Source organism: Symphodus melops (assembly GCF_947650265.1).
Source record: "Symphodus melops genome assembly, chromosome: 21".
Classification (NCBI taxonomy): Eukaryota; Metazoa; Chordata; class Actinopteri; order Labriformes; family Labridae; genus Symphodus; species Symphodus melops.
Window position 1 is genome coordinate 1,984,252 of NC_136711.1, and position 24,804 is coordinate 2,009,055.

The window sequence follows — 24,804 nt, forward strand, 5'->3', positions numbered from 1 at the left end:
AGTTTTAGTACGTGTTCGCACGTCTTTGCTTTTTACTTCCGCATTCGGCTGTGACGTAACATAAGGGAGTCCTGCTGAATCCCCGTCTGTTTAACATAGAAAAGCATGGATCCGAGTGTCACTCCCGTCAATAACTAGGAAGAAAATATGTATTCCTTTACATATAATGGTGTGCTGGCTTATTATTATGAACCTGTTAGATGTGATAGAGAGCAGAAACAGGCAGGATTAGAGGAATAACGGCCTCAGGAGAGAAGTGGTGTGAGGAGAGATCCGGAGCAGGCGTCCTGCTGAGTGACAGGTGTCAGCTCGCCATATATGGGCGAGTGCTGTGTTCACATCAGCATATATAAAGTTTGTAATCACATTCAATCAATTAAAAAACAATTTGTAGAAGGTGCAAGTGCCGATCATTCACCTTTACATTGTATGGGAGCTGCTGGTAAAAACAGCAAATCTGTACAACGTATTACGGTGCCGTGCTGTGTGCGCGCGCGCGAGAGAGAGAGAGAGAGAGAGAGACATAGAACCCGATTACACGGCCTGTGCAAATGCAGCACTATGTCTTTATTGTTTATTCCTGATGCAGCCCAGTGCTCACGTTGTTATAGATAATACAGTGTATGGTGCAGGATGCTCCTGACGTGAGTTCACAGCGCACGTCCACACAAACATGCACAACAGCGCACACACTCCACAGTTTAATGCGTGCACATATATTAGGCTACTACAAGAAGTTTAAAGTTTTAATGGGATAGAGGACCGACAGACGTAAAGCTTGTGTTTCTGTTTGTTTCCAAACCGCGCGTTCCGTCTTTCCCCACTGCGCGCTCACACACACAGACACACACACACACACACACACACACACACACACACACAGACACGCACACGCTCTCTTGTAACAGAGTTGGATTTATAATCAATCGTATGACTACATATATTAATACAGACTGTCCGGTGTCTATTACGCGCAAACTAGAGAATATAACAGAGGATTCCAGCAGATCAAATCATTAAACGCTTTCTGTCTGCGTATATAATATTTTATGTTAAACAGCCAGAGATTTAAATTAATAAGGGAACGCTTTTGTGTCTGATGCCGAAATATTCAATGTGTCTATTCGATCGTTTCTGGTTGTGGGAATAATTCACCAAAAAACACTATGAATAATCAAGCCACTTACACTGTGCACCTGAATGTGCGCCGCGCAAATTACAAACTATTGCAGGGAGGCATCCTGTCTGTCACACCTCTTTACACCTCTTTAATCATGTTTTAGCCTGTTTTTGTGCTTTAATTCTTTTGTGCTGCCTTTAAATGTTTGTTTGTAAAGTGTTTCATGCTCTCGGTGCAAGACAAGTTCCCCCAGGGGCAATAAAGGCTTCATTCATTCATTCATACATGTACGCATACAGCGATCAAAGCAGAGTAACAGAACACGACTCCCTCATGTTACGTCATATGACGCGTTGTTGAAAAAAAAGCGCGTTCTAAACGGCTATGCTAAAACAGCCACTTTCTCCTCTAAATTAGAGCACTTATGTGTTGTAGAACATATTAAAAAAATAACCTACTTATTTTACGGCCATTAACAGACTATATAAAATATTAATTAAACAATTTTTTTAACCTGCAATATGCTCTTTAATATTGAACATGTGTCAAACCGGACGGCTGCTTCTCTGCAGCTCACAAAATGATACCTGCTGTTTTTTAAAAACGTCTGAAGGAAGCCCGGCGTATTCAGCCATGAAACACAGGGCTGGGTTTTGACTTCACATTGTTGTACATGTGATTTATATTTGTTGAGCTATTTGTTTTGTGGTCTTATTTTTGATGAAGACTCTTTTTCTCAGTAAAATGTTGTGAAATGTGATTCTAGAGATCTAAATACGTGTTGGAGGAACAGCCAAAGACCCTTAATTGTCATGATGGATCACTGAATGTAGAAATACGCCAGCGTTGTCGTCTTCATAGTGTATCGAGACTACTTTATGAAGGTCTCGTCTCAGAATGTAGAGAGCTTTCCGTTTGTTGTATTTCAAAACATACCAATTTCTTCTTTTCTTTTTTTTTTTTTAAACTGGATTGAATCTCTATACTTTTTTTTTTATATATATGGGGGGTACCAAACAGAGCATAGGGTAACAAAATCTGTGCTTATCTAAAAGGATAAAGTTGATCTCCCAAATTTGGTTGTTACAGCAGCTCCAAAAAAACAGGAAAACAGGAAATATAAACGACATCAAAAGCAAAAAAAAAAATTCTTAAAAAAACAGCTATTAGCAAATTTACATTTTATTGATAGAGCGCTTTTCAAAAACTCAAAGACACTTTACATGTTCAAAACAAATACAAGTATACAGGATAATTCAAACAAGGAAAACAGAACAAACAGTTGAAAGAGAAAAAATACATACATACCGTAAATCCCAGACTATTGAGCGCACCTGGATATAAGCCGCACCGGCTAAAAATAAGTTAAAAAAATTATTAGTACATATATAAGCCGCACTTGATTATAAGCCGCAGGTGTCCACGTTATAACAGAGCTATTTGCACAGAAAGACGTGACATAAAAACATTTGTTTAACTTTTAATTAAATACGTACTACCGGTAACATCCGCAAATACGAAGCCTAGTGGAAATCCTTGATCGAACAGTGTCTGTAACACGGCTGATGAAAAAGATTACCCTAATACATTTCACAAGAAAAAGTCCATCCATTCACTGACTCGGAATGACTTCATTACTCACTTCGTCAGTGTCTTTTTCGTTGTTGCTGTCAGTGTCATCTTAACGTGCAGCAGCTCTGTTAGCTTCTTTGACAGCCAGGTCGATCGCCTTTAACTTGAAAGCTGCATCATATGTATTTCTCCGTGTGTTTTCCATGATGAGGGTGCGTGCATGAAGCGCAAAATGACTGATATTAAGATCCGATGTGACGAGGACAAATGTTTTTGCGGCACAAGCTCATTGTCCCCCAAGAAAAATCCATAAATAAGCCGCACCGGAGTAGAAGCCGTAGTGCGCGAAGTGTGAGGAAAAAAGTAGGGGCTTATAGTCCGGAATTTACGGTAACTGCAGTCAGCTGGCAGCTGGGGGGCGGAAAGTCTCCCTATTCAGTGCTTATTTTAAGGGTTAAAATGAAGAGTTGGTGGCTGAATGATGATTTTATGAGCAAGAGGAGAAGTAGTTGAACGCGTTGATGTAATTTTTATGTCTGGGATCCAAGAAATGTCGGAACTACAGCAATGTAAAAACGGAGAAAATTTTCGTGTTCTTCAGACTCGTTTTAATGGTTTCGAATGGAGAGTTTTTTGGACCACCTGCCGCTTTGAAGCTCACAGTGTCCAAATCGTTGCTCCGTTTGTCCTGAAATTTTAATGTGAGCGAGAGGACAAGTTTCCCTACGTTTTGAGGGTAAATTTAGTCATGTGGTGTGAAAATTGTGGTCGCTAGAGCAATTTGTTCGGGAGATTTAGAAATAATCTCCCAACTCAGCCTCACTCTAGTGATGATGTCACTCACTCTATCTGGAAACCTCCCACCACATAGACACCCATTCAAAAACGTGGAAGACAGCAAAAAACATCACAAAACATTTGGAGGTATAGTTTAAAAAGTATACAAGATAGCAAAACAATGTAAATGTAGTAAAAGTAGCGGGGAAACGTGTGAACGTTTTAAAGTAAAAATGAAGTCTCTACGTGGAACAGAGCAAAAGTTATAAGGCTGAGAAAAAGGTGGAACAGTGGAAAAAAATCCCATTCATTTCAATGGGGCAGAATTTTCTGGAAAAAGTGAAATAACTTAAAAAGTAAAAGTAGTAAAAACGTGAAAAGTCATAGCCATAATGAGCAGAAAAAGCTGAACAGTATGGTAGTTGAACGGTGAAAGTAGCACAAACGGTGCAAAAGTAGAAGCGAAGCAAAAAACGTACGGAAGTGGGAGAATAAGTATAAAGAACTGGATAACAATAGTGTGAATGCTTTCAAGCATTCACACTAATAATAATATTAACAATGAGCATGAACCGGGTGATGTAGCAGGCGGATATTGAGACAAAAATAATGGAAAGACATGCTTATTTTAAATATGAATTTAATATGTTTTATGTATTTTAATTTTAGGTCTTCTACTATTTTGCTAATATATATTTTCAAATTAATTTTATTTTCAAAAAATATGTATGACCTTCCTCCGCGTACCACTAGAGGGGAGCTCGCGTACCACCACAGTTTGAGAATCAAGGCTCTAACTGATGTCCAGAATTTCACAGTTTTCACTCATGTTTTAAAATTGCCACTGTGGTCAAAATCTGAATGTTAGATGAAAATAAATATATATAAATATATCAAAACGTGCGCCTATTTGTGCTGTCGCTCACAGTCCAAACGGATCGGTTATATCATGTTTAGTTTTCAAGATATTTGAGGTTTTGTGAGCAGTGGTAAGCCCATTCAAAGACATTGATGGAATGTTCTGGCAGATCAAAGCTGAATGTCAACCAATCAGTGAGCAGCTTATCAGAGTTAGTGTTTAGAGTGGGACAGAGTTCTGTCTTAGCTGTTAGATGGCACCATTCTTACTGCTGTCCCACACACACACACACACACACACACACAGACTCTCACGCACACACGGCAACCACCCTCACAATTTCTGCAGGAATTGTCTAGTTAACAATTGTAGTAGTGTGGTTTGCCTTTCAGGCAACCACCCTAATAAATATATACATAATCCATCTAAAATAAATGTCATTTAAATAAATGTAAAAAATAAATGTAAAATAAAGTAATTAATTAAAATAAGTGTATAGACTATGCTCTTATTAAATACAGAAACTTCAGGGGGGTTGTCTCATTGGACTACGCCTGAAGTGGAGTATACTCCACACTGAATACAGAGAAGTATCACACACTGAGGACAGAAAAATTATAAATGTATAATTATTTATTAAGGTATATGAAATATAAATATAAAAATATAAATATAAAACATAAAAATATGATAATATATAATATAATATATATAGACTATGCTCTTATTAAATACAGAAACTTCAGGGGGGTCGTTATTGGACTACGCCTGAAGTAGAGTATACTCCACCAGGTGGCGCTGTCTCCTTCTGAATCTGAAGTGTTTCTTCCACCATGGTTTCCTCTTCCTCTTCCTCCCGAGGACTCCCTGAAGCTCGACGTCTTTGGCTTCCAACATCCGTCTCCACTCTTCCTCTCTTTGCAGAAACATCTTCCCGAGCTCGTTGGTTCTTTCGATCTCCTTCAGTCTTCTCTGGCAGCTCTCCTTGTTTTCAGCCAGCTCCTTTAAGTAGCTCTCCTCCAGCGACCTACACTTCATTTCCCACTTCTCGTTGTTCTGACTCAGTTCTGATCGGATCTCACCAAACAGAATCAGGTTGTCCTCGTGCTCCTCCGTGACTCCGATCGCTCTCTCTAACAAAGAGGAGATGAGGTCTTTCTGTTCTTTCAGCGTCCCCTCCAGATGTTTCACTTTGATCTGCCACCTTTCTTCACACTCCTGCAGCTTAGTGACGGCGTTCTCCTCTCTGAGGCGGATCAACTTTTGATAGAGATCTTCCAAGGCTGAAAACGTCGCTGCGTTCTCCTCTCGCTGCCGCAGCGTAACTTCTTCAAGAGACTTTATGTCTCTTGAAACCTGAATTCTGCTTTCACCAATTTCCCATTTGGATATTTCCAGCTCCTCCTCGAGATGTCTCACTCTCACTTGCCACTCTTCCTCTTTAACTCTGATCACCTCTCGGTAGTGATCGTCCTTTGCAGAAAGTGCTGCGTCCTTCTCCTCCCTCTGAATGCGCAGACTCTCCTCAAGAGAGGATGCTCTTATTAAATACAGAAACTTCAGGGGGGTTGTCTCATTGGACTACGCCTGAAGTGGAGTATACTCCACACTGAATACAGAGAAGTATCACACACTGAGGACAGAAAAATTATAAATGTATAATTATTTATTAAGGTATATGAAATATAAATATAAAAATATAAATATAAAACATAAAAATATGATATTATATAATATAATATATATAGACTATGCTCTTATTAAATACAGAAACTTCAGGGGGGTTGTCTCATTGGACTACGCCTGAAGTGGAGTATACTCCACACTGAATACAGAGAAGTATCACACACTGAGGACAGAAAAATTATAAATGTATAATTATTTATTAAGGTATATGAAATATAAATATAAAAATATAAATATAAAACATAAAAATATGATAATATATAATATAATATATAGAGACTATGCTCTTATTAAATACAGAAACTTTAGGGGGGTCGTCTCATTGGACTACGCCTAAAGTGGAGTATACTCCACCAGGTGGCGCTGTCTCCTTCTGAATCTGAAGTCTTTCTTCCACCATGGTTTCCTCTTCCTCTTCCTCCCGAGGACTCCCTGAAGCTCGACGTCTTTGGCTTCCAACATCCGTCTCCACTCTTCCTCTCTTTGCAGAAACATCTTCCCGAGATCGTTGGTTCTTTCCATCTCCTTCAGTCTTCTCTGGCAGCTCTCCTTGTTTTCAGCCAGCTCCTTTAAGTAGCTCTCCTCCAGCGTCCTACACTTCATTTCCCACTTCTCGTTGTTCTGACTCAGTTCTGATCGGATCTCACCAAACAGAATCAGGTTGTCCTCGTGCTCCTCCGTGACTCCGATCGCTCTCTCTAACAAAGAGGAGACGAGGTCTTTCTGTTCTTTCAACGTCCCCTCCAGATGTTTCACTTTGATCTGCCACCTTTCTTCACACTCCTGCAGCTTAGTGACGGTGTTCTCCTCTCTGAGGCGGATCAACTTTTGATAGAGATCTTCCAAGGCTGAAAACGTCGCTGCGTTCTCCTCTCGCTGCCGCAGCGTAACATCTTCAAGAGACTTTATTTCTCTTGAAACCTGAATTCTGCTTTCACCAATTTCCCATTTGGATATTTCCAGCTCCTCCTCGAGATGTCTCACTCTCACTTGCCACTCTTCCTCTTTAACTCTGATCACCTCTCGGTAGTGATCTTCCATGGCTGAAATCCTCGCAGCGTTCTCGTCTCTCTGCAGGCGCCACGTTTCTTCACGAGCGTTGATTTCTCGCTCCATTTCATCGAGTTCGCTCCTCGATCGAGTGACTTCCTCCTCCAGACGTCTCGCCGTCAGCTCCCACACTTCCTCAGAAGAAGTCATTTCCCTCTCTGCTTGTTTTCTTCCTTCGGCGAGTTCGCTCCTGGATTCTTCCAGCTCCTCCTCGAGTCGCGTCACTCTGATCTGACACTTGTCTTTACACTCCCTGAGCTCTGTGGCAGCGTGCTGCTCTTTTTGGACGATCACCTCTCGGTAGTGATCGTCCTTTGCAGAAAGTGCTGCGTCCTTCTCCTCCCTCTGAATGTGCAGACTCTCCTCAAGAGAGGCGATTTCCTTCTCTCTTCTGCTTTTTTCTTCAGTTAGTTCTTGAACCCTGTGCTCCACCTGTCTTACTATCATCCGCCACTTTCCGTTACATTCCCTCAGTTTCCCTTCAGCCTCCTCATCTTGAAGTCGGATCGCTTCCACGTAACGTTTTTTTGCGGCTTTCCCCTCCTCATCCTGCAGGCGCAAATATTCCTCACAAGAGGCGATGTTCCTCTTGTACTCCTCCAGCTCCTCCTGCAGCTGTCTCGTTTTCTCCCGCCACTCTTCTTCACGTTGGCTCAGTTGTGCAGCAGTGGTCTCGTCTCTCTGAATGTGCAGACTTTCCTCAGGAGAAGTTTCTTCTTTCACACGTCGTTTCGTGCTTTCTTCCAGTTCTCTGTTGGATTCCTCGAGCCGTCTCATTCTTGTCTGCCATGATGTCCTCTCCTCCTGAAAGTCCTCCTCCATCTTCTTGATGACGTCCCTCATGTCTCCTGTCTCTCTCTCAGCGTGTCTCTGCTTCTGCTGCAGCGTTGACTTCTCCTCCCTCAGGCTCTTCATCTCACACTCCAGCTTCTTGATTTTGTCCTGAGCTGAGCGATGAGCTGCATTAAGCATCTCCAGGGGAAGTTTGGGAGACGTTGCAATGTATTGTCCATTTTCATAAGACTGAACAATTTCTTCATTGGATAATACTGGAGAACGCCACAAGCCATAACTCGACATTTCTCTTTTGTTTGGGTTCATCTGTTCAGAAATGTGTTCTTCAAGTTGTATTAATTAATAAAAGTATTTCCTGGTTCACTTGGTGTTTGTCCTTACACAGAGCAGCCTTCCTCTTGTGGGCGCTGTGATGTCACAGATCAAAGGCGCGATGGGTTTCAAACATAGTTTATTTCTTCAATTTGACTGTTGCTAAGCAACCCAAATGTTACCCTCTTAGAGTCGCTGTGATTGGCTAGTTGTTCCTGACGTTCTAGTCCTGATTGTTTGATTCAGAAATTATGAATAGATTTTTAAAAAATTAAAAAAACCTCACAAATCAGACGCAGATTTACGCAGTTCTCTTTTATAAGAATATTTTTATTGCATTTCTATTCTACCATAGTGCATATATTACCTGTTTCAATAAATACATCAGGTTAACTACAGTACAGCTAGCAGCACAAAAGCAAACAGTAATCTGATTCAGAAGTCATAAATAATTGACAGTCAGTTTTAGGTCTGCACAGTAACAGTTTCTGTTCCCTTCAATACAATAAAAACCTAAAAACACAACGTTTGTCCTTAAAACATGAATAGCCAGAGTTCTTACAGGGACCGTCCCTGATGTGTTTAAGTGCATTATTTGGGGTTTTCAGACCGCAGGAACTTTCTCATAGTTCTAAGAACTGTTGGAACCGGCCCTCTTTTTTTGGTGATTCTGCATCGCAGGAACTCTGGACTATTTTAGTTCCTACACCCCCGTTTAGAGGAACCTTTTTAGCTCCTGCTTCAGAGTAGACACCATGGCGGTGCAGATGGAGAAGAGGTGACCTGCGGTGTATTCTCAGGGAACTCTCTAGCGAACAGTTCCTCTTCAAAAGGTCAAAAACACCTTGTTGTTGGAAACATGGCTCGGTTTGTTGACGGTTTTTGGCACTAAATCTAAAATCTAAAATTTTGCACAAATTCTACAAAAAATCTTCTGGATAATTCTTTTGCCATAAATGGCACAGCAGATGAAGTTAAAACCTTTAACAGCTTTTTAATGAAACCAAACATTATCTCAGGCTGTTTGATTGTTTCGTGCATTTATCAGATTCTTAAATACTGTAAAATATAACACAAACTCTAAATCTGCTCAGCAAATATCTTTCAAGTCATGACATTAGCAGTGAGGTCGTCTTCTAAAACGTCATAGTTCTTCTTGTAATGTGTGAACATACAATAACAATGTTAAAAAAACAACTACGCTGTATGAAACAGCTGCATGAATGATACCGAACATACAAACATGTTCAAACACTGACAGTAACTAAATCTATGTGTCACAGTCGCTGTTCACGCACATCTAAACACAAAATCCTTCAAAGATGAAGCTAAATAAAACAGTCTGTCCACGTTTGGTTCGTCTTAAAAGCAACAACAGGGACTTTCAATTTGCATTTTTTTTTTTTTAAATTGTCGACCACCAATACTGGGCTTCAAAATGCCTGATCAGTAACCAGTGGGTGACGTCCATATTTTATACAGTCCATGTTTAAAACCACTCACTGATCATTTTGTTACCTTCCCACTATGTGGACGAGGAGAGACGCCTGATTGGACGCCGGAGGTCACTGCTGCTTCATAAAGCTCTGTGTGACCTGGGCCGACAACTCAAACATGCTGAAACTAGGATCAATGTTGGAGATGCTTTTGAAACATGGAGAGAGGTTAGAACGCAGAAAGCTTTGCAGACCCATGCAGAGCTGGCTAAACACTGAAGCTACAGTGTCCACCACATGCAGAGCTGGCTAAACACTGAAGCTACAGTGTCCACCACATGCAGAGCTGGCTAAACACTGAAGCTACAGTGTCCACCACATGCAGAGCTGGCTAAACACTGAAGCTACAGTGTCCACCACATGCAGAGCTGGCTAAACACTGAAGCTACAGTGTCCACCACATGCAGAGCTGGCTAAACACTGAAGCTACAGTGTCCACCACACGGCCTGTACTCTCTTTAAACTGAATTTACAAATAATAAAACAACCATTGCAGAGGAATGGTTAGAAAATCGTTTGCATGTCAAGGACATCGTTGTTGACTTATTTTTTAAGGAGGAAAACCTCAGTTTAAAAAACGTAGAATAGAAGTGTGTAGAACAGGTCTCAGAAAGGATCAATCACTGGCCTTTTCACAGATTTCAACATATCACAAAAATCCTCCTGACCATAAAGATTGTTACAACAATGAACGCTTTGATTTAGATCAACTTTCCTCAAGCATCTTCTTCTCTGAATGCTTCCAGCGTATCTCTTTAAGGTCATTTACAAGCATACAAAGTACAAAGTCAGATTGTTAAAATGCTACAAAACTTCACCTACCTTTGAACGTATTGGTTGATTCATATCGCAGCAGGCATTTCTAGACTATTTGGCAAACCTATAAACTACTACGATAACATTTAGCTTAAAAAAATAAAAGTATCAAAATGGAGGGATAAGAGAACAAATGTGGTCACGCCTCATTCATATACAGATACACAGCGAAGGGGGACATTTCTATTTTCTTCACATGATGGATATTACGCAAGCTATCGCTAACAGAATTAGCATCGAGGAGGCCGGAGTTTTAAGTAGAGTTCGTTTCTTAGCGTCTCTACAGTTTGTAACACCACAGTTGTGTCAGGGGTCAAAGGTCGGTGGCCTGTGGACTGAATGACTGTCGCCCTATTGACACCTCGGAGGTGAGTTAGAAGAGGACACTGCATTGGTTGGGCTGTAAAGGGGAAAAAAGCCCATTTAAAAATATCCTGTGTTTATTTATTTGTGTTTCGGTTCGGTTGCTATTTGATTTTTCTTTGAGACTCTTATGAATGTGCACACTGAATAGACAGACACACTGAGGACAGAAAAATTATAAATGTATAATTATTTATTAAGGTATATGAAATATAAATATAAAAATATAAATATAAAACATAAAAATATGATAATATATAATATAATATATAGAGACTATGCTCTTATTAGATACAGAAACTTTAGGGGGGTCGTCATTGGACTACGCCTAAAGTGGAGTATACTCCACCAGGTGGCGCTGTCTCCTTCTGAATCTGAAGTGTTTCTTCCACCATGGTTTCCTCTTCCTCTTCCTCCCGAGGACTCCCTGAAGCTCGACGTCTTTGGCTTCCAACATCCGTCTCCACTCTTCCTCTCTTTGCAGAAACATCTTCCCGAGCTCGTTGGTTCTTTCGATCTCCTTCAGTCTTCTCTGGCAGCTCTCCTTGTTTTCAGCCAGCTCCTTTAAGTAGTTCTCCTCCAGCGTCCTACACTTCATTTCCCACTTCTCGTTGTTCTGACTCAGTTCTGATCGGATCTCACCAAACAGAATCAGGTTGTCCTCGTGCTCCTCCGTGACTCCGATCGCTCTCTCTAACAAAGAGGAGACGAGGTCTTTCTGTTCTTTCAGCGTCCCCTCCAGATGTTTCACTTTGATCTGCCACCTTTCTTCACACTCCTGCAGCTTAGTGACGGCGTTCTCCTCTCTGAGGCCGATCAACTTTTGATAGAGATCTTTCAAGGCTGAAAACGTCGCTGCGTTCTCCTCTCGCTGCCGCAGCGTAACATCTTCAAGAGACTTTATTTCTCTTGAAACCTGAATTCTGCTTTCACCAATTTCCCATTTGGATATTTCCAGCTCCTCCTCGAGATGTCCCACTCTCACTTGCCACTCTTCCTCTTTAACTCTGATCACCTCTTGGTAGTGATCTTCCATGGCTGAAATCCTCGCAGCGTTCTCGTCTCTCTGCAGGCGCCACGTTTCTTCACGAGCGTTGATTTCTCGCTCCATTTCATCGAGTTCGCTCCTCGATCGAGTGACTTCCTCCTCCAGACGTCTCGCCGTCAGCTCCCACACTTCCTCAGAAGAAGTCATTTCCCTCCCTGCTTGTTTTCTTCCTTCGGCGAGTTCGCTCCTGGATTCTTCCAGCTCCTCCTCGAGTCGCGTCACTCTGATCTGACACTTGTCTTCACACTCCCTGAGCTCTGTGGCAGCGTGCTGCTCTTTTTGGACGATCACCTCTCGGTAGTGATCGTCCTTTGCAGAAAGTGCTGCGTCCTTCTCCTCCCTCTGAATGCGCAGACTCTCCTCAAGAGAGGCGATTTCCTTCTCTCTTCTGCTTTTTTCTTCAGTTAGTTCTTGAACCTTGAGCTCCACCTGTCTTACTATCATCCGCCACTTTCCGTCACATTCCCTCAGTTTCCCTTCAGCCTCCTCATCTTGAAGTCGGATCGCTTCCACGTAGCGTTTTTTTGCGGCTTTCCCCTCCTCGTCCTGCAGGCGCAAATATTCCTCACAAGAGTCGATGTTCCTCTTGTACTCCTCCACCTCCTCCTGCAGCGGTCTCGTTTTCTCCCGCCACTCTTCTTCACGTTGGCTCAGTTGTGCAGCAGTGGTCTCGTCTCTCTGAATGTGCAGACTTTCCTCAGGAGAAGTTTCTTCTTTCACACGTCGTTTCGTGCTTTCTTCCAGTTCTCTGTTGGATTCCTCGAGCCGTCTCATTCTTGTCTGCCATGATGTCCTCTCCTCCTGAAAGTCCTCCTCCATCTTCTTGATGACGTCCCTCATGTCTCCTGTCTCTCTCTCAGCGTGTCTCTGCTTCTGCTGCAGCGTTGACTTCTCCTCCCTCAGGCTCTTCATCTCACACTCCAGCTTCTTGATTTTGTCCTGAGCTGAGCGATGAGCTGCATTAAGCATCTCCAGGAGAAGTTTGGGAGACGTTGCAATGTATTGTCCATTTTCATAAGACTGAACAATTTCTTCATTGGATAATACTGGAGAACGCCACAAGCCATAACTCGACATTTCTCTTTTGTTTGGGTCCATCTGTTCAGAAATGTGTTCTTCAAGTTGTATTAATTAATAAAAGTATTTCCTGGTTCACTTGGTGTTTGTCCTTGCACAGAGCAGCCTTCCTCATGTGGGCGCTGTGATGTCACAGATCAAAGGCGCGATGGGTTTCAAACATAGTTTATTTCTTCAATTTGACTGTTGCTAAGCAACCCAAATGTTACCCTCTTAGAGTCGCTGTGATTGGCTAGTTGTTCCTGACGTTCTAGTCCTGATTGTTTGATTCAGAAATTATGAATAGATTTTTAAAAAATTAAAAAAACACAGATCAGACGCAGATTTACGCAGTTCTCTTTTATAAGAATATTTTTATTGCATTTCTATTCTACCATAGTGCCTATATTACCTGTTTCAATAAATACATCAGGTTAACTACAGTACAGCTGACAGCACAAAAGCAAACAGTAACCTGATTCAGAAGTCATAAATAATTGACAGTCAGTTTTGGGTCTGCACAGTAAAAGTTTCTGTTCCCTTCAATACAATAAAAAACTAAAAACACAACGTTTGTCCTTAAAACATGAATAGCCAGAGTTCTTACAGGGACCGTCCCTGATGTGTTTAAGTGCATTATTTGGGGTTTTCAGACCGCAGGAACTTTCTCATAGTTCTAAGAACTGTTGGAACCGGCCCTCTCTTTTTGGTGATTCTGCATCGCAGGAACTCTGGACTATTTTAGTTCCTACACCCCCGTTTAGAGGAACCTTTTTAGCTCCTGCTTCAGAGTAGACACCATGGCGGTGCAGATGGAGAAGAGGTGACCTGCGGTGTATTCTCAGGGAACTCTCTAGCGAACAGTTCCTCTTCAAAAGGTCCCGAGAACTGTTTGGTCAAAAACACCTTGTTGTTGGAAACATGGCTGGGTTTGTTCACGGTTTTTGGCACTAAATCTAAAATTTTGCACAAATTCTACAAAAAATCTTCTGGATAATTCTTTTGCCATAAATGGCACAGCAGATGAAGTTAAAACCTTTAACAGCTTTTTAATGAAACCAAACATTATCTCAGGCTGTTTGATTGTTTCGTGCATTTATCAGATTCTTAAATACTGTAAAATATAACACAAACTCTAAATCTGCTCAGCAAATATCTTTCAAGTCATGACATTAGCAGTGAGGTCGTCTTCAAAAACAATAGTGTGAAAGCTTTCAAGCATTCACACTAATAATAACATTAACAATTGTAGTAGTGTGGTTTGCCTTTCAGGCAACCACCCTAATAAATATATACATAATCCATCTAAAATAAATGTCATTTAAATAAATGTAAAAAATAAACGTAAAATAAAGTAATTAATTAAAATAAGTGTATAGACTATGCTCTTATTAAATACAGAAACTTCAGGGGGGTTGTCTCATTGGACTACGCCTGAAGTGGAGTATACTCCACACTGAATACAGAGAAGTATCACACACTGAGGACAGAAAAATTATAAATGTATAATTATTTATTAAGGTATATGAAATATAAATATAAAAATATAAATATAAAACATAAAAATATGATAATATATAATATAATATATATAGACTATGCTCTTATTAAATACAGAAACTTCAGGGGGGTCGTCATTGGACTACGCCTAAAGTGGAGTATACTCCACCGCGTGGCGCTGTCTCCTTCTGAATCTGAAGTCTTTCTTCCACCATGGTTTCCTTTTCCTCTTCCTCCCGAGGACTCCCTGAAGCTCGACGTCTTTGGCTTCCAACATCCGTCTCCACTCTTCCTCTCTTTGCAGAAACATCTTCCCGAGATCGTTGGTTCTTTCGATCTCCTTCAGTCTTCTCTGGCAGCTCTCCTTGTTTTCAGCCAGCTCCTTTAAGTAGCTCTCCTCCAGCGTCCTACACTTCATTTCCCACTTCTCGTTGTTCTGACTCAGTTCTGATCGGATCTCACCAAACAGAATCAGGTTGTCCTCGTGCTCCTCCGTGACTCCGATCGCTCTCTCTAACAAAGAGGAGATGAGGTCTTTCTGTTCTTTCAGCGTCCCCTCCAGATGTTTCACTTTGATCTGCCACCTTTCTTCACACTCCTGCAGCTTAGTGACGGCGTTCTCCTCTCTGAGGCCGATCAACTTTTGATAGAGATCTTCCAAGGCTGAAAACGTCGCTGCGTTCTCCTCTCGCTGCCGCAGCGTAACTTCTTCAAGAGACTTTATTTCTCTTGAAACCTGAATTCTGCTTTCACCAATTTCCCATTTGGATATTTCCAGCTCCTCCTCGAGATGTCCCACTCTCACTTGCCACTCTTCCTCTTTAACTCTGATCACCTCTCGGTAGTGATCTTCCATGGCTGAAATCCTCGCAGCGTTCTCGTCTCTCTGCAGGCGCCACGTTTCTTCACGAGTGTTGATTTCTCGCTCCATTTCATCGAGTTCGCTCCTCGATCGAGTGACTTCCTCCTCCAGACGTCTCGCCGTCAGCTCCCACACTTCCTCAGAAGAAGTCATTTCCCTCTCTGCTTGTTTTCTTCCTTCGGCGAGTTCGCTCCTGGATTCTTCCAGCTCCTCCTCGAGTCGCGTCACCCTGATCTGACACTTGTCTTCACACTCCCTGAGCTCTGTGGCAGCGTGCTGCTCTTTTTGGACGATCACCTCTCGGTAGTGATCGTCCTTTGCAGAAAGTGCTGCGTCCTTCTCCTCCCTCTGAATGCGCAGACTCTCCTCAAGAGAGGCGATTTCCTTCTCTCTTCTGCTTTTTTCTTCAGTTAGTTCTTGAACCCTGTGCTCCACCTGTCTTACTATCATCCGCCACTTTCCGTTACATTCCCTCAGTTTCCCTTCAGCCTCCTCATCTTGAAGTCGGATCGCTTCCACGTAACGTTTTTTCGCGGCTTTCCCCTCCTCATCCTGCAGGCGCAAATATTCCTCACAAGAGGCGATGTTCCTCTTGTACTCCTCCAGCTCCTCCTGCAGCGGTCTCATTTTCTCCCGCCACTCTTCTTCACGTTGGCTCAGTTGTGCAGCAGTGGTCTCGTCTCTCTGAATGTGCAGACTTTCCTCAGGAGAAGTTTCTTCTTTCACACGTCGTTTCGTGCTTTCTTCCAGTTCTCTGTTGGATTCCTCGAGCCGTCTCATTCTTGTCTGCCATGATGTCCTCTCCTCCTGAAAGTCCTCCTCCATCTTCTTGATGACGTCCCTCATGTCTCCTGTCTCTCTCTCAGCGTGTCTCTGCTTCTGCTGCAGCGTTGACTTCTCCTCCCTCAGGCTCTTCATCTCACACTCCAGCTTCTTGATTTTGTCCTGAGCTGAGCGATGAGCTGCATTAAGCATCTCCAGGAGAAGTTTGGGAGACGTTGCAATGTATTGTCCATTTTCATAAGACTGAACAATTTCTTCATTGGATAATACTGGAGAACGCCACAAGCCATAACTCGACATTTCTCTTTTGTTTGGGTCCATCTGTTCAGAAATGTGTTCTTCAAGTTGTATTAATTAATAAAAGTATTTCCTGGTTCACTTGGTGTTTGTCCTTACACAGAGCAGCCTTCCTCATGTGGGCGCTGTGATGTCACAGATCAAAGGCGCGATGGGTTTCAAACATAGTTTATTTCTTCAATTTGACTGTTGCTAAGCAACCCAAATGTTACCCTCTTAGAGTCGCTGTGATTGGCTAGTTGTTCCTGACGTTCTAGTCCTGATTGTTTGATTCAGAAATTATGAATAGATTTTTAAAAAATTAAAAAAACCTCACAGATCAGACGCAGATTTACGCAGTTCTCTTTGATAAGAATATTTTTATTGCATTTCTATTCTACCATAGTGCATATATTACCTGTTTCAATAAATACATCAGGTTAACTACAGTACAGCTAGCAGCACAAAAGCAAACAGTAATCTGATTCAGAAGTCATAAATAATTGACAGTCAGTTTTAGGTCTGCACAGTAAAAGTTTCTGTTCCCTTCAATACAATAAAAAACTAAAAACACAACGTTTGTCCTTAAAACATGAATAGTCAGAGTTCTTACAGGGACCGTCCCTGATGTGTTTAAGTGCATTATTTGGGGTTTTCAGACCGCAGGAACTTTCTCATAGTTTTAAGAACTGTTGGAACCGGCCCTCTTTTTTTGGTGATTCTGCATCGCAGGAACTCTGGACTATTTTAGTTCCTACACCCCCGTTTAGAGGAACCTTTTTAGCTCCTGCTTCAGAGTAGACACCATGGCGGTGCAGATGGAGAAGAGGTGACCTGCGGTGTATTCTCAGGGAACTCTCTAGCGAACAGTTCCTCTTCAAAAGGTCAAAAACACCTTGTTGTTGGAAACATGGCTGGGTTTGTTGACGGTTTTTGGCAGTAAATCTAAAATCTAAAATTTTGCACAAATTCTACAAAAAATCTTCTGGATAATTCTTTTGCCATAAATGGCACAGCAGATGAAGTTAAAACCTTTAACAGCTTTTTAATGAAACCAAACATTATCTCAGGCTGTTTGATTGTTTCGTGCATTTATCAGATTCTTAAATACTGTAAAATATAACACAAACTCTAAATCTGCTCAGCAAATATCTTTCAAGTCATGACATTAGCAGTGAGGTCGTCTTCTAAAACGTCATCGTTCTTCTTGTAATGTGTGAACATACAATAACAATGTTAAAAAAAAAACTACGCTGTATGAAACAGCTGCATGAATGATACCGAACATACAAACATGTTCAAACACTGACAGTAACTAAATCTATGTGTCACAGTCGCTGTTCACGCACATCTAAACACAAAATCCTTCAAAGATGAAGCTAAATAAAACAGTCTGTCCACGTTTGGTTCGTCTTAAAAGCAACAACAGGGACTTTCAATTTGCATTTTTTTTTTTTTTAATTGTCGACCACCAATACGGGGCTTCAAAATACCTGATCAGTAACCAGTGGGTGACGTCCATATTTTATACAGTCCATGTTTAAAACCACTCACTGATCATTTTGTTACCTTCCCACTATGTGGACGAGGAGAGACGCCTGATTGGACGCCGGAGGTCACTGCTGCTTCATAAAGCTCTGTGTGACCTGGGCCGACAACTCAAACATGCTGAAACTAGGATCAATGTTGGAGATGCTTTTGAAACATGGAGAGAGGTTAGAACGCAGAAAGCTTTGCAGACCCATGCAGAGCTGGCTAAACACTGAAGCTACAGTGTCCACCACATGCAGAGCTGGCTAAACACTGAAGCTACAGTGTCCACCACATGCAGAGCTGGCTAAACACTGAAGCTACAGTGTCCACCACATGCAGAGCTGGCTAAACACTGAAGCTACAGTGTCCACCACATGCAGAGCTGGCTAAACACTGAAGCTACAGTGTCCACCACACGGCCTGTACTCTCTTTAAACTGAATTTACAAATAATAAAACAACCATTGCAGAGGAATGGTTAGAAAATGTTTGCATGTCAAGGACATCGTTGTTGACTTATTTTTTAAGGAGGAAAACCTCAGTTTAAAAAACGTAGAATAGAAGTGTGTAGAACAGGTCTCAGAAAGGATCAATCACTGGCCTTTTCACAGATTTCAACATATCACAAAAATCCTCCTGACCATAAAGATTGTTACAACAATGAACGCTTTGATTTAGATCAACTTTCCTCAAGCATCTTCTTCTCTGAATGCTTCCAGCGTATCTCTTTAAGGTCATTTACAAGCATACAAAGTACAAAGTCAGATTGTTAAAATGCTACAAAACTTCACCTACCTTTGAACGTATTGGTTGATTCATATCGCAGCAGGCATTTCTAGACTATTTGGCAAACCTATAAACTACTACGATAACATTTAGCTTAAAAAAATAAAAGTATCAAAATGGAGGGATAAGAGAACAAATGTGGTCACGCCTCATTCATATACAGATACACAGCGAAGGGGGACATTTCTATTTTGTTCACATGATGGATATTACGCAAGCTATCGCTAACAGAATTAGCATCGAGGAGGCCGGAGTTTTAAGTAGAGTTCGTTTCTTAGCGTCTCTACAGTTTGTAACACCACAGTTGTGTCAGGGGTCAAAGGTCGGTGGCCTGTGGACTGAATGACTGTCGCCCTATTGACACCTCGGAGGTGAGTTAGAAGAGGACGCTGCATTGGTTGGGCTGTAAAGGGGAAAAAAGCCCATTTAAAAATATCCTGTGTTTATTTATTTGTGTTTCGGTTCGGTTGCTATTTGATTTTTCTTTGAGACTCTTATGAATGTGCACACTGAATAGACAGACACACTGAGGACAGAAAAATTATAAATGTATAATTATTTATTAAGGTATATGAAATATAAATATAAAAATATAAAAATAAAACATAAAAATATGATAATATATAATATAATATATAGAGACTATGCTCTTATTAAATACAGAAACTTTAGGGGGGTCGTCTCATTGGACTACGCCTAAAGTGGAGTATACTCCACCAGGTGGCGCTGTCTCCTTCTGAATCTGAAGTGTTTCTTCCACCATGGTTTCCTCTTCCTCTTCCTCCCGAGGACTCCCTGAAGCTCGACGTCTTTGGCTTCCAACATCCGTCTCCACTCTTCCTCTCTTTGCAGAAACATCTTCCCGAGCTCGTTGGTTCTTTCGATCTCCTTCAGTCTTCTCTGGCAGCTCTCCTTGTTTTCAGCCAGCTCCTTTAAGTAGTTCTCCTCCAGCGTCCTACACTTCATTTCCCACTTCTCGTTGTTCTGACTCAGTTCTGATCGGATCTCACCAAACAGAATCAGGTTGTCCTCGTGCTCCTCCGTGACTCCGATCGCTCTCTCTAACAAAGAGGAGATGAGGTCTTTCTGTTCTTTCAGCGTCCCCTCCAGATGTTTCACTTTGATCTGCCACCTTTCTTCACACTCCTGCAGCTTAGTGACGGCGTTCTCCTCTCTGAGGCGGATCAACTTTTGATAGAGATCTTCCAAGGCTGAAAACGTCGCTGCGTTCTCCTCTCGCTGCCGCAGCGTAACTTCTTCAAGAGACTTTATTTCTCTTGAAACCTGAATTCTGCTTTCACCAATTTCCCATTTGGATATTTCCAGCTCCTCCTCGAGATGTCCCACTCTCACTTGCCACTCTTCCTCTTTAACTCTGATCACCTCTCGGTAGTGATCTTCCATGGCTGAAATCCTTGCAGCATTCTCGTCTCTCTGCAGGCGCCACGTTTCTTCACGAGCGTTGATTTCTCGCTCCATTTCATCGAGTTCGCTCCTCGATCGAGCGACTTCCTCCTCCAGACGTCTCGCCGTCAGCTGCCACACTTCCTCAGAAGAAGTCATTTCCCTCTCTGCTTGTTTTCTTCCTTCGGCGAGTTCGCTCCTGGATTCTTCCAGCTCCTCCTCGAGTCGTGTCACTCTGATCTGACACTCGTCTTTACACTCCCTGAGCTCTGTGGCAGCGTGCTGCTCTTTTTGGACGATCACCTCTCGGTAGTGATCGTCCTTTGCAGAAAGTGCTGCGTCCTTCTCCTCCCTCTGAATGCGCAGACTCTCCTCGAGAGAGGCGATTTCCTTCTCTCTTCTGCTTTTTTCTTCAACTAGTTCTTGAACCTTGAGCTCCACCTGTCTTACGATCATCCGCCACTTTCCGTCACATTCCCTCAGTTTCCCTTCAGCCTCCTCATCTTGAAGTCGGATCGCTTCCACGTAACGTTTTTTTGCGGCTTTCCCCTCCTCGTCCTGCAGGCGCAAATATTCCTCACAAGAGTCGATGTTTCTCTTGGACTCCTCCAGCTCCTCCTGCAGCTGTCTCGTTTTCTCCCGCCACTCTTCTTCACGTTGGCTCAGTTGTGCAGCAGTGGTCTCGTCTCTCTGAATGTGCAGACTTTCCTCAGGAGAAGTTTCTTCTTTCACACGTCGTTTCGTGCTTTCTTCCAGTTCTCTGTTGGATTCCTCGAGCCGTCTCATTCTCGTCTGCCATGATGTCCTCTCCTCCTGAAAGTCCTCCTCCATCTTCTTGATGACGTCCCTCATGTCTCCTGTCTCTCTCTCAGCGTGTCTCTGCTTCTGCTGCAGCGTTGACTTCTCCTCCCTCAGGCTCTTCATCTCACACTCCAGCTTCTTGATTTTGTCCTGAGCTGAGCGATGAGCTGCATTAAGCATCTCCAGGAGAAGTTTGGGAGACGTTGCAATGTATTGTCCATTTTCATAAGACTGAACAATTTCTTCATTGGATAATACTGGAGAACGCCACAAGCCATAACTCGACATTTCTCTTTTGTTTGGGTTCATCTGTTCAGAAATGTGTTCTTCAAGTTGTATTAGTTAATAAAAGTATTTCCTGGTTCACTTGGTGTTTGTCCTTACACAGAGCAGCCTTCCTCATGTGGGCGCTGTGATGTCACAGATCAAAGGCGCGATGGGTTTCAAACATAGTTTATTTCTTCAATTTGACTGTTGCTAAGCAACCCAAATGTTACCCTCTTAGAGTCGCTGTGATTGGCTAGTTGTTCCTGACGTTCTAGTCCTGATTGTTTGATTCAGAAATTATGAATAGATTTTTAAAAAATTAAAAAAACACAGATCAGACGCAGATTTACGCAGTTCTCTTTTATAAGAATATTTTTATTGCATTGCTATTCTACCATAGTGCATATATTACCTGTTTCAATAAATACATCAGGTTAACTACAGTACAGCTAGCAGCACAAAAGCAAACAGTAATCTGATTCAGAAGTCATAAATAATTGACAGTCAGTTTTGGGTCTGCACAGTAAAAGTTTCTGTTCCCTTCAATACAATAAAAAACTAAAAACACAACGTTTGTCCTTAAAACATGAATAGCCAGAGTTCTTACAGGGACCGTCCCTGATGTGTTTAAGTGCATTATTTGGGGTTTTCAGACCGCAGGAACTTTCTCATAGTTTTAGGAACTGTTGGAACCGGCCCTCTTTTTTTGGTGATTCTGCATCGCAGGAACTCTGGACTATTTTAGTTCCTACACCCCCGTTTAGAGGAACCTTTTTAGCTCCTGCTTCAGAGTAGACACCATGGCGGTGCAGATGGAGAAGAGGTGACCTGCGGTGTATTCTCAGGGAACTCTCTAGTGAACAGTTCCTCTTCAAAAGGTCCCGAGAACTGTTTGGTCAAAAACACCTTGTTGTTGGAAACATGGCTCGGTTTGTTCACGGTTTTTGGCACTAAATCTAAAATCTAAAATTTTGCACAAATTCTACAAAAAATCTTCTGGATAATTCTTTTGCCATAAATGGCACAGCAGATGAAGTTAAAAACCTTTAACAGCTTTTTAATGAAACCAAACATTATCTCAGGCTGTTTGATTGTTTCGTGCATTTATCAGATTCTTAAATACTGTAAAATATAACACAAACTCTAAATCTGCTCAGCAAATATCTTTCAAGTCATGACATTAGCAGTGAGGTCGTCTTCTAAAACGTCATAGTTCTTCTTGTAATGTGTGAACATACAATAACAATGTTAAAAAAAAAAACTACGCTGTATGAAACAGGAGCATGACTCAGAATGATATCGAACATACAAACATGTTCAAACCGGAGCACAAAAGAGGGAGCACATTACTCCCATTCTGGCCCCCCTACACTGGCTGCCTGTGCATTTTAGAGTTCATTTTAAGATTCTTTTATTTGTTTGTAAATCTTTAAATGGTCTCGCCCCACCTTACCTCTCTGAGCTGCTCCATCCCTACACTCCTGCCCGGTGCCTCAGGTCAGCTGACCAGCTGCTCCTGGAGGTACCGAGGTGTAAGTGGAAGCTCAGGGGGGTTAGGGCTTTTTCTTCTGCCGGTCCCAAACTCTGGAACGACCTCCCTCTGCATATAAGACACGCCCCCTCACTGTCCATTTTTAAAACTCATCTTAAAACATATTTTTATTCTTTGGCTTTTAACCCAGCATGAGACTCTGTTTTTGTTTTAGTGTTTTATTGTTTTTATTGTTTTTATTGTTTTAACCCTGTTAGTGTTTTACTTATGTTTTATGTTTGTGCTCTTCATGGATGTACAGCACTTTGTCACAGCCATGGCTGTTTAAAGCGCTTTATAAATAAAGTTGAGTTGAGTTGAAACACTGACAGTAACTAAATCTATGTGTCACAGTCACTGTTCACGCACATCTAAACACAAAATCATTCAAAGATGAAGCTAAATAAAACAGTCTGTCCACGTGTGGTTCGTCTTAAAAGCAACAACAGGGACTTTTCAAATGTTTTTGTTTTTTTTCAAATTGTCGACCACCAATACTGGGCTTCAAAATACCTGATCAGTAACCAGTGGGTGACGTCCATATTTTATACAGTCCATGTTTAAAACCACTCACTGATCATTTTGTTACCTTGCCACTATGTGGACGAGGAGAGACGCCTGATTGGACGCCGGAGGTCACTGCTGCTTCATAAAGCTCTGTGTGACCTGGGCCGACAACTCAAACATGCTGAAACTAGGATCAGTGTTGGAGATGCTTTTGAAACATGGAGAGAGGTTAGAACGCAGAAAGCTTTACAGACCCATGCAGAGCTGGCTAAACACTGAAGCTACAGTGTCCACCACATGCAGAGCTGGCTAAACACTGAAGCTACAGTGTCCACCACATGCAGAGCTGGCTAAACACTGAAGCTACAGTGTCCACCACATGCAGAGCTGGCTAAACACTGAAGCTACAGTGTCCACCACTGAAGGGGGGGGGGGGGGGCAGCTCTCTGAAACGTTTTGAATTTACAAAAAATAAAACTGCCATTGCAGAGGAATGGCATCATTGTTGACTTATTTTTTTAAGGAGGAAAACCTCAGTTTAAAAAACGTAGAATAGAAGTGTGTAGAACAGGTCTCAGAAAGGATCAATCACTGGCCTTTTCACAGATTTCAACATATCACAAAAATCCTCCTGACCATAAAGATTGTTACAACAATGAACGCTTTGATTTAGATCAACTTTCCACAAGCATCTTCTTCTCTGAATGCTTCCAGCGTCCCTCTTTAAGGTCATTTACAAGCATACAAAGTACAAAGTCAGATTGTTAAAATGCTACAAAACTTCACCTACCTCTGAACGTATTGGTTGATTCATATCGCAGCAGGCATTTCTAGACTATTTGGCAAACCTATAAACTACTACGATAACATTTAGCTTAAAAAAATAAAAGTATCAAAATGGAGGGATAAGAGAACAAATGTGGTCACGCCTCATTCATATACAGATACACAGCGAAGGGGGACATTTCTATTTTGTTCACATGATGGATATTACGCAAGCTATCGCTAACAGAATTAGCATCGAGGAGGCCGGAGTTTTAAGTAGAGTTCGTTTCTTAGCGTCTCTACAGTTTGTAACACCACAGTTGTGTCAGGGGTCAAAGGTCGGTGGCCTGTGGACTGAATGACTGACGCCCTATTGACACCTCGGCGGTGAGTTAGAAGAGGACGCTGCATTGGTTGGGCTGTAAAGGGGAAAAAAGCCCATTTAAAAATATCCTGTGTTTATTTATTTGTGTTTCGGTTCGGTTGCTATTTGATTGTTCTTTGAGACTCTTATGAATGTGCACACTGAATAGACAGACACACTGAGGACAGAAAAATTATAAATGTATAATTATTTATTAAGGTATATGAAATATAAATATAAAAATATAAAAATAAAACGTAAAAATATGATAATATATAATATAATATATAGAGACTATGCTCTTATTAAATACAGAAACTTTAGGGGGGTCGTCTCATTGGACTACGCCTAAAGTGGAGTATACTCCACCAGGTGGCGCTGTCTCCTTCTGAATCTGAAGTGTTTCTTCCACCATGGTTTCCTCTTCCTCTTCCTCCCGAGGACTCCCTGAAGCTCGACGTCTTTGGCTTCCAACA

General features: G+C 41.8%; 1 protein-coding gene across 1 annotated transcript in view; it reads left to right on the forward strand.

The window, feature by feature from the left end:
• acbd4 (acyl-CoA binding domain containing 4) overlaps window positions 1-24,804 on the forward strand; it is a 179,971-nt gene that overhangs the window by 118,328 nt on the left and 36,839 nt on the right. The gene's annotated exons all lie outside the window — the stretch shown is intronic.